The sequence below is a fragment of the Canis lupus genome, chromosome 2, assembly GCF_048164855.1.
Source record: "Canis lupus baileyi chromosome 2, mCanLup2.hap1, whole genome shotgun sequence".
NCBI lineage: Eukaryota > Metazoa > Chordata > Mammalia > Carnivora > Canidae > Canis > Canis lupus.
Window position 1 is genome coordinate 49,413,994 of NC_132839.1, and position 14,077 is coordinate 49,428,070.

Sequence of the window (14,077 nt, forward strand, 5' to 3'; positions counted from 1 at the left end):
CATCTCCTGGTGATTCTGGCCATTGGGAGGGAGAGGGGGAGGGTGGGGGAAGCGTTTCATCCGTACTATGGGAAATCAGTAGATGGCCCATTAATACAAATTAATTGCCTCACACTAAAAGTATTCCCAAGACCAGAATGTGGTGCCAATCACATTCAGGGAGAGCCCTCAGGGCAGAACATGGAAGCAGGTGCCAAGAGATCTGAGATCCCAGTCCTGAGGTAGCCTGCGAGCTGGATGATATTTCTAGGGTCAGCCCTGGAGTATCAGTTGCACTTTGTGAATCTGAAGTGATGAGATATAGATCCTTCGCCCGGGAAAGTACATCTACCCCCCCCAAAAAATCACACCATGTTTCAGGGGGTTCATGGACCCCTGAAGTCCATTCATGATCACCAGAATGAGAACACCTGTGTCATCCATGCTGCAGACCCTCCTTTCGGATGGACCCTCCGAGGGCAGCCAGGGAGGGAAAGGACTTACTGAGGAAAACAGCCCTTCCTTTGTTTTAAGGACAGGCTCAGAAGGGCTGAGAGAGGGACCACACTGTCCCATCAGTCCTAATGAGGTTGGCCGAGCTCCTGGCTCTCCAGATGCCTCAGCACTTAGCCTAGCCTTAGCACTCCTCAGCTCTGTCCCATGTTAGCCTGCAGAGAAACCCTGAGAAGGAATTTTAGTTGGAAACCTCATTAAACTGCCCAAGCAGCTCGATTCAACAAGTAAACTCCAGGCTCAAAATCCTGCAGGCAGCTTCCAGGTCTGCCTGGGCCCACACCATGGAAAGTCCTCATAAGAAGGCTGCCCCAGGATCCAAGGCCTTCCTCACCAACCAGTGGGTACTCTCCCACCCCCCACTCCCAACAAATGCCTTTCTTCATTTAACTCAAAAGGAGCCCCCTGGGCTAACTGCTCTGACAACCACATAGGAGAAACTAAGTCACACTCCACATTATTTAAGTAAAGAAATGGAGAACTGGAGCCAATTTATATTGATGACTTAGCAAAAAGAACAAATCTGTTTCTCGGGCCCAATGGGATTGTGTGAATCCATTCACCTATTTCTCTGGATTTTAGGAGACTGTGATAGCCCCTCCCTCCTCTTCTGCCTTTCCTGAGGTCACTTTGTCCTAGCCTTCCCATTCATCACCAGGCCATGGGGATGCCAAGACCTGGATACCTCTGGCAACAGCTCTGCCATGGGAAGGGAGTGACAGCACAGAGGCCCCTCGCTCCTCAATGCAAAAGGGCTGAAAGAGTCACAAACACATCCACACTGGGCAAATGTGGTCCTATTTTCAACACATTGGAGATTTGCAACATAAAGGAGTCATTATTTAATACCTGCTTGGACCAAAATAGCCCTCTAAATTGCCAATATGCAACTCCTTCATAGATCTGTATCTGAGTGAGGGTTTTTAAAATATTGTGTTATCTTTAAAGTAGGGCATCCTTCTTTGTGTTAACGTGTCAATTTTATCCTGCCTCCTGTCAAGCTCTATTACCAGATGACGCAGCCCTGGAAGGAGTCAGAAAAAGCCTTCAAACTAGAAAAAGTTTTTTCATATTTTGGAGAACCTTTGTGATAGGGAAGAAAGAACCTTTGAGTCAAAAGCCTTAGGGGCAAGTCACTTCATTCCTTGGTGCCTCAGTTTCCTAATCTTTAAAATGGAGCTAATACTGAGCACCTAGCCGGGTCAAGGCGAGCATTGGTACAGACGAAGTGTTATGCGCAGGTCTGGTCCTTCCACCTGGCCAGAGCTTCTGGCACCTGATTTATGTTATACAGGGGATTTGGGGTAACACTTTAGAATAAAGTCCAGGTTCAATACTTTCAGTATAACTGTTATGAGGTTCCTTTTCTATATGAAAAAAAATATTGGCTTTTCCATGGAATACATCTTTTTCCTTTATAGGGACTTAAATTCTTCCCTAAAAGGGGGCTCTGGCTCTCAGGTGTGCAGAGAATACTAGAGAGGAAGAACAGACTGGATCTCATTCATCAGAGGTCATTCTAGCACACGCCTGATTAGTCACAGCAGGGAGTTCCACCTGATGGCTAATTCTCACGTGCAGGCACTCATCATTCTGTTTATCACTCAGGTAGACCAAACAAACCCGTCCCTGCAGGATCCTGCCTCCCCAGACACCAATGGGAGACTGTGGTGGTAGTTAATGAAGGGAAACCTCCTTAAAATGGAACAGGGAGGACAGAAGGGGGAGCCATATAACAAGAACAACTCAACTGTCAATTACAGACCCCCAACAGGGAAAGGTACACATTGTATCTCCTACAAGAAATGGACTACCCCAGCCACTGGCCATAAGAGCCGGTCTTCACCCTCAACTCTTGCTTTTCTCCAATAGACTTTCATTCAGAACCCCTCCCGACCTCTTGATTCTTCTCCATAAAGTAACCTTCCTCTCCTTTATGAACTTGCCTATGGTTTTGCTGTAGCTTACATATCCGGAACTGCAATTCTATTTATTATTGTTGATTTTTTTTTTTTTTTTTTGCTGGTAAAATAATGGGATTTTTAAGGTTAACACTATTTAGTGATCAGAGTGAGATCCAGAGAGAACCTGCACCAGCTCCATGAGCAAACTAGTGCTGGCACCCTCAGAGCCATGTGAGCTACTTTTCTGCTGACCTTAGACTTTGAAGGTAAGTTTTCTTCTGGATATCAAGCTCCACTCTGGGTTTTGAGCTCTCCAGACTTTATTCGAGATCTGTTTTAAGGCTTTGTTCTTTCTGAGAGCACTCATTTGGCCTTTGGTAGGATTCCTTTTGGAACTGGAATGTTGCTGTTGAAAAACTGCACTGTTTAGGAAATTTTTGTTTCTCTAAAGAATAAACCTCTAAGAAATGGGGTCCCAGCCTCAAAATGCTTTAGAGGGTGCTGTCCGCCTTCTGGGACCCCAAATGGTTTTATGTTGAAAAGCTGTAGTCTCTCTTCACATGCATTTCTAACTAAATGGACCAACTTCACCAAAAGAAATTTTCAATTTTAGTGGGGAACCCTTCCATTTCCTAAATTTACTTTTCTCAAAACTGAATTGGACAGGCCTGATTCTAAAATTGTCTACTGAATGGGATGCCTATATTGATTGCTATTTTTGAAGCTTCCAAACGTTGTCAGAAATCTGAAATTTATACTAGCTGCATCAAAGGAAACAGGGCGGCTGAGCCCACTTTCCCCCTTCCCTGTTCTCTTGGTCTCAGAATGTATGGCAGCCTCCTGGCTCAGGTACAGCCTCTGAGGCCATTTCCCTTATTGGCTCACCTTCTCTTTCCCTCTGAAGGAACGCCTCGCTCCTCTCCCTAATAAGCCCCACATTTCTTATGTTCCCTGGAATAAGGTCAAATTGTGAGCCAGTTAAAGAGTTTCCCAAAGTGACTGAGGATTCCTGTAAGGTGTGCTGAAGAATTTAACAGAGTTATTAAAATTTACCAACCTGGTTTCTCAGATTTATATTAGTCCACGTGCTTATTGCCGAGGGCCAGGTGAAACAATGGATGGAACTAGCCCAATGGGAACATCCTGAAGGGGATTTAGAGAAAACAGACCCCTAGCTTTTGGCAGGATGCTAGAACACTTGCTGGAAAGCTCCACTAAGCAATTATGGTAGCTTTGGAACAAAATTCAGATTTGCACACAAAAGCCTGGTGAACCTGTTCATAACTATTACAATCAACTCCAAATTGTCTTTTTTTAAATAAAGATTTTATTTATTTATTTATTTATTTATTTATTTATTTATTTATTTATTTATTTTATTTATGAGAGACACACACACACACACACAGAGGTAGAGACACAGGCAGAGAGAGAAGCAGGCTCCACTCAGGGAGCCCAATGTGGGACTCGATACCAGGACTCCAGGATCATGCCCTGCGCCAAAGGCAGGCACTCAACCGCTGAGCCACCCAGGCATCCCCCAAATTGTCTTTAAAGAAGATTCTGGTCTTCCTTTAGATGTAGAATCCACCTGGGTAGCACTGAACTCAATTTATTATTATTACTATTATTATTACTATTATTATATTATTATTATTATTATTATTATTATTATTATTATTATTGAAATGGAGTACATGAAAATCCCAAGAAGTCTTCCCCACTCAGCACAGAGCCCAATGTGGGGCTCGGTCTCACAACCCTGAGCCAAAATCTAGAATTGGGACACTCAACCTCCTGAGCCATCCAGGTGCCCTGGTATTTCTTTTTTAGTTAAAAGGACCAGGATGGAATGGGACTACCCATGCCAGATTTAATTTGGCAAGCCAGCTCACTTGCACCCTAGATGAGTCATCCAAAAAGTACTAAAATTCTTAATCTTTAATGCTGGCAACCGAACATCTCTAAACAAAACTAACCCTCCCCTAATTTCCGTTATTACTGCCAAGGGCCAGGACTGTGGAAAAAGATGGTTACAAACTTAAGAGCTCCAGGCACCTGCAGCCTTCTATCTGGCCTTTGTGATATCCTCCTAATTCCCAGTGTCGGGGCTCTGAGGAACTACACCGGTTCTTCCCAGTCTTCTTGCCTGATCAGTTCAGAGAAATCGCTCTCCAGATTGGGAATGAATCTCTTTGTCTTTATCGACACCAGAGCTAAACTCTCATTGCTCAATACCCCAGCCTTGGATATGAAACCAGTTCAAATAGTGGAGGTCTTTAATAAACCTCAATAGCTCCCAGTCTCCAAACCCTATTCCCCCTTGTTTAGGCCTGCTAATACTCACCCTTTTCTCCTTATTTATTGGGCTGAGATTTCTTAGAAAAATATTGTGCCAGAATTTCTCCCAAAGAACCTGACAGTAGTAATCAAAATAGCCAACCAGGCGAATTAAATGACCCTTCCGCACCATTACTTGCTCTGACTGTGCCAGCACTATAGCAAAGTCTGGAAACGCCAACCATTTGCCCCTATTGAATCAGCTACCCTCCTTTTTATGGGTAAGATCTTCAGTTGATATTGGCAGAATCCAGAGTATACATCCCATCAAGGTTCGAATAGATCCCTCAAAACCTCTCTCCAGAAGTAATCAATACCTTATAAATAAAAAAATCCTTCAAGGCATCAAGTGCATAAAGAAGATTACAGGGCCCAAGGCCTTATTAGCTCCTGAACTAGTTCCTGTAGTATCCCTATTTTACTCTTGAGAAAACCCAGTGGCTGAGGATAAAAGTTTGTTCATGACCTCAAAGCAATAAATAACATTGGTGTCCCTTGGTACCTGGTAATTCCCAACCCCCATACACTACTGGCATCCATTCCCACTCAAAGCAAATTTTCACTGTAGTTGATCTATGCATTTTTCAGTATCCTAGTTGATAAGGAGAGTGAATATCTTTTTGATTGTACCTGGACAGTAATGCCCCAGGGGTTACACAGAGAACTTCTTTTTAGTTTTCACAAGCCTTAGAAGTCAATTTGGATGATGTCAGTTACAATACAGAGAGGATTTCCTTCTTTGTTCCCTTTTTCAAGCTTTTCTTTTTTTAAGAGAGCGCGCGCATGCACACGCACGCGCGCACACACACACACACACACACACACACACACAGGGTGTGGAGCCTGACATAGGGCTCAACCTCACAGCCCTGAGATCATGACCTGAGGCAAAATCAAGAGTTGGACGCTTAACCGACTGAGCTACCCAGGTCCCCCCCACCCCCTTTCTCAAACTTCTTTACAGAAAACAGCATCTACTTGTTTAAAACTTTTGGCCTTGAAGAGACATAGGGAAATTGCACCTTTGACAGAGCACCAGATTTCAGAACAAGGACTACATTTGAATCCAGGTAGTTTTTAGCATCTAGAACCTCCCCAAACCTAAAACTAAGCACCACTTAGCGAGGCTTTTGTGGACTGGCTAGCTACTGTTGAAATTAGATTTCAAGCTGTTCTCCAACCTCCATATGCTTTACTAAAAACTGACAAACCTGACCCTATTATTTGTAAAGATCAGGAAGGCACAGCTTTTGAGACTTTAAAGAAAAGCCTAATAAAGCCCCTTATCCTCAGACATCCTAATGATCAACTTCTCCTGTTTATATGGGAGAGGGGAGGGAATGCCCTTTGAGCACCCACCCAAAACATGAGACATCAACCCCTAGGGTATTGGGGCCAACAGTATGCCCCTGTGGCACACGGATATCCCCCTGCCTCAGGGCCATTCCTTCTACTGCCCATTTAGTGAAGGCCAGAGGACCCCCTCTAAACATCCTTGTGCCCCTGTAGCAGAGGCCCGAGTCCTGAATTCTCCTTACTCCATACTTGGCAGGAGGATGTCACAGGAGGTGAGGCAACTGGCTGCCAACTGCTCCTCATACAACCTTTTCACTGCAATAACCTTCACCTGCTCTTCTCCCCCTTCCTGGACCACACCTAACACAGCTGCTTAATGCTGACAGATCATGGTTCGACTCCTGTGACCATGTACAGGAAAGTCCTCTAACCCATGTAGTTTTCTCATGGTTTACTGATGGTGTTCTTATTTAAAGGATAAAGATGGTAAATATGATGGGTACATTATTGCAATTCCTTTTGAAGTCACCAAGGCAGTCCTTTTATCTTTGACTACTTTGGCCCAATAGGCTGAGCTATATGGTCTTTCAGGTTTGTAGCTTAGCAAGGGTAAAATCGCCAACATTTCAATTGACAGTCCAGTTCGCCTTTGGGGTAGCTCATGGCTTTAGAATATTATTAAGGTTCCTGGGCATTCCAGACTTGGCCCCCTCAGAGGCCAAAGGAAAACACCTTGCTGATCTTTCCACCAAAAATGTTGCTTATAGGGAAACCAATAGCCAAACCTCTTTCATGGTCCAAAGGGATGTTCTCACAAATGATCATTTGGAAAAACTGAACAGTGATACCCAATAGTTGGTCCCAGAAAAGGAAAAACAGTATTAGAAATCTAGTAATTGTTGGTTCAGCAAAAAGAACTCTGCTTTGGACTAACTAACCAACCCCATCAGAAATTCTAAAATTCCCACTACTTACTTGCACATGTATTAAACCACTGGTCTGACAAAAAGATATTTCCTCACCAATATTGGTTCATAAATGCTAAGAAGACCAAAAAAATGCATGCCTCACTTGCACACCTATACAAAACACAATGCAGGGAAACCCATCTGCATTGCTGTAGGATGCTTTCAATTACCTAATGGGCCATTTTAGGTTTGGCAGCTGAATTTCCTACAGTTTCCCCCATCTCACATTTATAGGTAAGTTTTAGTCATGGGTTTGTAGATTTTCTCACTGGACTGAACCTTTCCCTTGCAGACAGGCTACTGCTTCTTGTGTGACTAAAATTCTGTTAGAAGAAATTATTCCTACCTGGGGAACGCCTCTCAAACTTCAGTGAACCTATTGACCTATTGGGTGCTTTGAAGAGTCTGTACTATTTGGCCAGTTTCAGAGCATTCTCATTGTGCATCCCATCCTCAATCCTCACAGTTATTTGGGAGTACTAATGGTGCTATCAACACTCAACTGGCAAAGTAGAGACCCTCCCAAGACCTTGGCTGAAAGCACTACACTTTGCTTTCTGAGCCTCAGATCCACCCCCACTGGGATAGTCACAGGATATCCAATGCGCTGGGCCCTGCCTCCTTTTGTAAAAACTCTCCAGCCAGTCTTAGAGGTTAACTTGCTTCAGGTAACACAGTCCTTACCTGCTGACCTAAATCTCATGATGTTTAGCAGAACTAATTTACTTTGAGATTTGCAAACCACTGGCCTTGAGGAGGGGAGGACCAGAACTTTGCCAGGCCATAGAAGCCAGTAAGACTCTCTGAAGCAACCTCGGCTTTCTGATTAGCCTAGCAATCTTTTAAGAAAATGTTTTTCTTTTTAGGTCACGCAAGTGATTTTACTGACTTCCCTCTATGTAAGCTGTAGGCCTTGCCCTTGCCCTCGTAGAACACAGTACTCCTGCTCATCACAAAACAAGAACTGGACCCCCGGCACTGAGATGATATTTGTGGCTCGCAGCATTGTGTCTGCATGTGATGTGGAGAAATGTTGCAGGCCATGGTACTCCCTTTGCTGATGACCCTAAACCCCTTTAAAAACCTCTGGACCAGATAGAAACCTCAGTGATGGCTTTTGGACAAGAGCCTGCCTTCTTCCCAGGTGGCCAGCCTCCTGAATAAAGCCCATATTCCTTTCCAATCACAAACTCATCTCTTTGAGTATCTCTTGAGTGATGGGAAGCCCAACTGGGTTTCGTAAGACTTTAACCCATCATTTATAAGATATACTTCAATACTGTAAAAGTCTAATTGCTTCTATAAAAACAGCCATGCTCCAGTTGAACAATCTTTTCACCATGCATTCCTGGGAGATGAAGACCGTGAGCATCACACCTTGTAACCTGGACATATTGTCTGTTGGAAAAGACATCTCCAGAAAGACTCTCTTCAGTCCTGCACTGCTAACCAACCTGTGCAGCCAAATGCCAGAGAACAGACTCTTGGATTCACGTGACCCATCCAAAGAGAGCACCCAACCCTGACTGGACCTGCACACCATCTGGTGACCTAAGAGTAAAGACTTCCCAGCACCAAAGCAGATGACATCTAATGGGATCTTTGGACCAGACCCATTAGAAGGTTCAGGGTTCAAAGAAGTCTGTCTATTTTATATGGATATTAACAGACTCTAGAGTCTTATCCAAAGTTCATGGTTTCTGATTTTTCAACTTTGCTGTATTATTAGTAACATATCTGAGCTCCAGCAGTTCTTTTGAGATAAAAATGATGTTTCTGTTTTTGTTTTGTTTTTAGATTTTAATTTATTTGTTCATGAGAGAGAGAGGCAGAGACATAGGCAGAAGGAGAATCAGGCTCCCTGCAGGGAGCTCTATGCGAGACTCGATCCCAGGACCCTGGCATCATGCCCTGAGCCCAAGGCAAACTCAACCACAGAGCCACCCAGGTGTCCCAACAATGCTGCTTTTAAACATCTTTGAAGTTTTGCTGTTTTGCAGAAAGTTCACCAACTATTGCTTTGTGTTTATATCCGTAGTGTATCCTCCCAAATGTACTGGGTTAATTCTTCCAAGGTGTTCTTGCAGTATCCGCTCTTCTATTCTCATGGCTGCTTTAAGTGCGGATTCTCAGGAGGCATATGTGACTCTGGGGTTTGTATTCATAAGGGGGACTCTTCTTCCCTAAGCTTGAATGAGTGCCAATAAATATTTTGAGTTGGCTATGTTCAGATCTAGGATCTTGTAAAATCTCATCATACAATTTGGGATGGTCATGTTACTTTTGATTCTGTACTTATTGCCTGTCCAACCTTTATAAAAACACTGTATCCACTAAGGACATGACTACAGATGGAAGTGCCTGAGACTTCTGCTACCTGTCCTTGTTACTCCAATGTGATCTTGGTAGGATTCCCATCTGTGCAGTGTCCCACCAACATGTGACGTGATACCCAGGAAAGATCCTTCCTGGTCTGAGGAACAAAAAGGCACTGAATTCTGAAAACCTGACTCTTGCTCAGTGATGCTTTTGAAGAAGATCTCGAAGGGGGGAAATGTGTAAATTAGTAAAGGGACACCTCACTGAAATGGAACTGGGAAAGAGAGAATAGGGAGGCATACCACTCCATGTCAACTACAGGAAGAACTGTTAATTACAGACCCCAGCAGAAGAATTATCATTATAGGAGCCAAAAGGGAACAGAGTACATTGCATCTCCTTTAAGAAATCTACTGTCCCAGCAACTCAGCCATTGAGGATTCATTACCACTCTGGACTTGGGCTTTCCTTCAAAACAATGTCTTCCTATCTCCCCCTTTCTTGATAAAATTCCTCTCCTTTGTTTTCAATGGGACTTGCCTATGATTTTACAGTAGCTTATATGTGCCAAATTGCAGTTCTGGTATTTCTGAATAAACCCATTTTGCTGGTAAATAACTTTTTAATGCAGTAACTACTCTCTATTAACTGCCCTCTCTCCCCAGCCCTGCATGGGGCAGTACTCTAAATATAAGCCCCCTCCATAGCCCTGTAACACCCCCTATTTTATATACAGAGAAATGGAAGCTGAGAGAGATTAATTATTTGTCCCAGGGTTGACATTTCAAAACCCAAACCCAATAATCTCCTTCTTACTAATTCAAAGTTTGTTGATTTGACGAGAAGATTTTAGGGCTCTTATCAGAGATTTCCAGGGCTACAGAAAACATCTTATTTACCCTGCCGCTAAGCACCTGGGAATAACTGGCTTGCAGAAGGCTGGTTTTGAAGCTTTCAGAGGTGAAACACACAGGGGTTCTGATCTTTGCAAAGCACAGAGGTGGAAATACACACACAAGGAGGTTCTGATCCTTGCAAAGTGCAGAGTCTTCTCTTCTCCAGGGTTGTTCATGCATCGAGTAGGCTGGGAGACTGTTTTGTAAGCAAACTCGGTATTTTGGAGAACACCTCAGGCAGTACTACTGGCAGACACTTGTCAGGAGGAAGAGCTGACAGTAGCCTTGCTTCACACAGGGAGCTCATGTGTGGAGGTTGCTTGGTGCGTGGGGAGGAAATGAGAGCTTTGAAACTAGAGACAGCACAGACTCTGGATTCCAACTCTTGCCGCTAGGGAGTTTGTGACCCTGGGAAGTCACTCAACTTCACTGAATCTCAGTGCATTGTTTATTAAAACGGGCACAAAATGCTTTCTTGTATTGAGTTTTTATACAGATTAAATGAGATGGCATTTATGAAAGCCCCTCCTGTAGCAGGGCTAACAAATCTGGTTCCTTTCCTGTTCTTTGGATACCTGGAAATGTGTCCCCTTTTATTATCGCCAACTCCAGAGAAAAAGCTGCAGAATACTCTTCAAACCAAGACTCAGAGAATAACCCCAACTGGCAAGAATCCTTCATGTCCTAAGAGTAAGTCTGTTTTGGAGGATAATCAGCCACTTCCAGAAGGGAGGCCGAGTGGATAAGATGTAAAGTAGTGCTTACTCCTGCTCTGAGCATCTTCATTTCATTGTGCCCTCAGTTATGGAAGAAGGGAGGAGAGTGATAATGGTGGAGTATTTTAGAAACTGCGTGTTTTAGAAGAACACTCTCCTCCTTGGAGGCTGCAGTAGCATCCCCTCCCTTTTGCCTTCCCCCTTCTATGTCTCCTGGGGAGCAACGCACATTTGGAGTAGGCAAGAACCAGCGTCCCAATGCCAGGACACTGGGAACCCTGCTGTAAGTTGGGGAGGGTATCCGAGGCTCAGTGCTGTTACAGAGAATATTAAAAGGATTAAATCTTGCTTCCTATTACACTCTGGCCCAAATTGCAGCTATATATATATTTTGATGCAATAACTGCAATACTGTTCAAGGAAATGGTCCCTGTTTTCCTGAAATCTATTAACGGAGATTAAACCCCATGGTCTTCTATTTCGGCTATTTAAGTCAGGCCCCTCGTTGAAAAACGTGGACCTATTTATATTCTTTGGTCTAAACTGTAAAGGTGAACTTAAATCCACATACCTTTTTGGGACAAAATGGAAGCTGAAAATTGCTCTGCCATTTATATTTCAAAACCTATTGATTCCTCTCCAGCTTACCTGCCAAGACTTGAAGTCACCATGGAATCTCTCGTCAGCCTGTCAGAATGACTGTCATGTCCAGCACAAGCTACTGAGAGGGTCTGGAGAAAAACAGATTCTTTCTGCTTCAGCAGTGCCAAGTAAGAGAGTGGACTTTTGGCACTGGCCAGCATGGCCCAGGGGTACTTGACGTTCACGTTTCTTAAATCAGGGAAGTTGGGTAGTGCTACTTTGTTCTCATTTCATTCCTGGGCTCTTTGTTAAAAGTCACTAAGGCTCAAAGACCTTAAATATCCTGCCAAAAGCCACCTGGTCAGTAATGACAGAACTGGACTCAGAGCCAGCTGTATCTGCCTGCAGAGGGGTCCATGGTGAACAGGCAGTGCCACCTTAGCACACGTAAGGAAGTAGATCCTGGGTGGTGGGGATACTTCAGAATGTCAGACACACGCATAGATGAGTGGGAGGAGTCTTTCATGCATTCCAGCCATTGCCCCCCACCCCTGACCATCCCACAACTGGGTGCATGGCTTCTCTACTAGGGCTCCTGGCACGCTGTGCTTACTTCTTCCAAAGCACTCATTTAACGTGTTCTACTTTCCTTTATCCTTTATATTCAAGACATCATGGTAGGGCTCAGTAGAGGTTTGACGAGCCACATCAGGAGCTTCCCAGACACATGGTTCCTGGAATAGTTTATGAAATGACCCAAGCCCCAGGGACAGTCCATTTAGGAATGCCACGTGGGTCCAGAGATACCCAGAGGCTGATGATCTCAATGCTTTTTGCTTAGCAGGTTGTTCTGAAAGCTAAGAGCAGGTATCTATGGGAGGAGAGTCTCTGGTGGCCAGCACAGCCCCGGAAATACCCTTGAGACAACTGACTGTGTCTCTTAGTCTATGAAGGGCTCCTCCATATGCCCAGTCCCGGGGGCTGAATTCCTTGGCTTCATCTTGTGCTTCTGTTGATTTTTTTTTGCTTTCATCTAGTCAGTTGCAGGGGGTTTCAATAGATGTTACCTCCACCATATGCTTCCATCTGTCCTTGCCTCTCCAGTCCACTGCTCTACCCTGGTTAGCTGCTTGTCCCTTAGGTGCTCTGGTTAGTTGTACCATGCCCTGCAGGACCACTGTGCACCTTGCTCCCAGGCTAATGTTTCTAAATCAGAATTTTCAATGTGTATCCACTCTCCCCTCTAAATCTGTCATTTGCTCCACACTGGCAACTACTTAGCCAAGTAAAATCTTTTTTCCCTTAAAATGCAAGGTCCAGATGCTTTCAGCACTACATATCCCTGATCCTTGCTTCATTCTCCTATTGGAACTCCGCCGAAGGCAGGATACTGGCTCCTGCATATTTTTATAATCATTGCAGCATCTTGAGCGGTGCCTTGAATGTAGCAGGATCTCATTGAATATCTGTTTCCATTAATTTAACTTGGTGTAACATCCACAGCATACAGTAGACCCCAGGGGCTAGCTTCTGGATCAGACATTCTAGCAGATGGTTTGCCAACACCCAGAGAGAAAAGCAGCGATCAGGGCATTTGCAAAAGGATGGAGGAGGGCGGATTTGACTGCATCAGAATTCTGCTATGAGTAGACCATTTAGTTTACTCTGAATTTACTGACTCAGCTTAGTGTCGTCCTCCTCCATTCAACTTCTGCCACTGTTCTGGGTGACATGGACTTTTTCATAGACATGGCAGTTCCTCACCTGGTCTTTCATCGATTCCTTCTCAGTGTCAAAGTGGTTCATTTCCTTTCCTCTCTGGCCATCCTGCACCCTGGGCTTTGTCCTGTCTGCCTTATCCAGCCTAGGTATCATGTATGGTCCACCATTTAACCCCACTTTGGCCATCATCCTTAATTTCTTTGCCCCACACTCTTTCCAGCACACCTGCCATTGATACTACCAACCATGTCCCCAACTTCTACTGCAGGGCTTCTGGGGAAGCTCCCTCAGCTACACTGATCCTTGCCACTATAGTCCCTGCTTGATTAATTCCTTTCTACTGACGTTTAAAGCACCAAGGAAAAATAATCTCACATTTACTTCTGGGTCCTACTCTCTTTCCTTATACTCTTCATAGCCAAGTATCTGGGAAGAGTGGTCTCCTCATGTTGCCCCACTTCCTCATGCTCTGCCTCACTGAGGGTGGTGCATCAGAGACTGTCCAACATTAACAGCCCATGCCTATGTGTGGCTACCTAAGTAAAAATTAGTAAAAATTTAAATTTATACAAGCCACATTTCAAGGGCTCAATAGTCACATGTGACGCAAATATAGCGCATTTCTATTACTTCTGAAAGCTCCACTGGAACTGCCCGTCTACGCCATTCCCAAATTGCTCTTTCTCCTGGTCTTCCTTTTTCAATAAGCAATGTCCCTGTTCATCATGTGATCACAGCCTTTTTCAGGAGCTGTCACTGTGGATTCTTCCCTCTTACATACACCATTGTGTAGACTTCTATTCAGAGACTAAGACTTGAAGGTTCTTCTTTCATCCATACCT

General features: G+C 44.2%; 1 protein-coding gene across 2 annotated transcripts in view; it reads right to left on the reverse strand.

Annotated features, from left to right (window-relative positions):
- Positions 1–14,077, reverse strand: part of SLCO3A1 (solute carrier organic anion transporter family member 3A1) — a 303,202-nt gene that overhangs the window by 10,488 nt on the left and 278,637 nt on the right. The window lies entirely within an intron of this gene.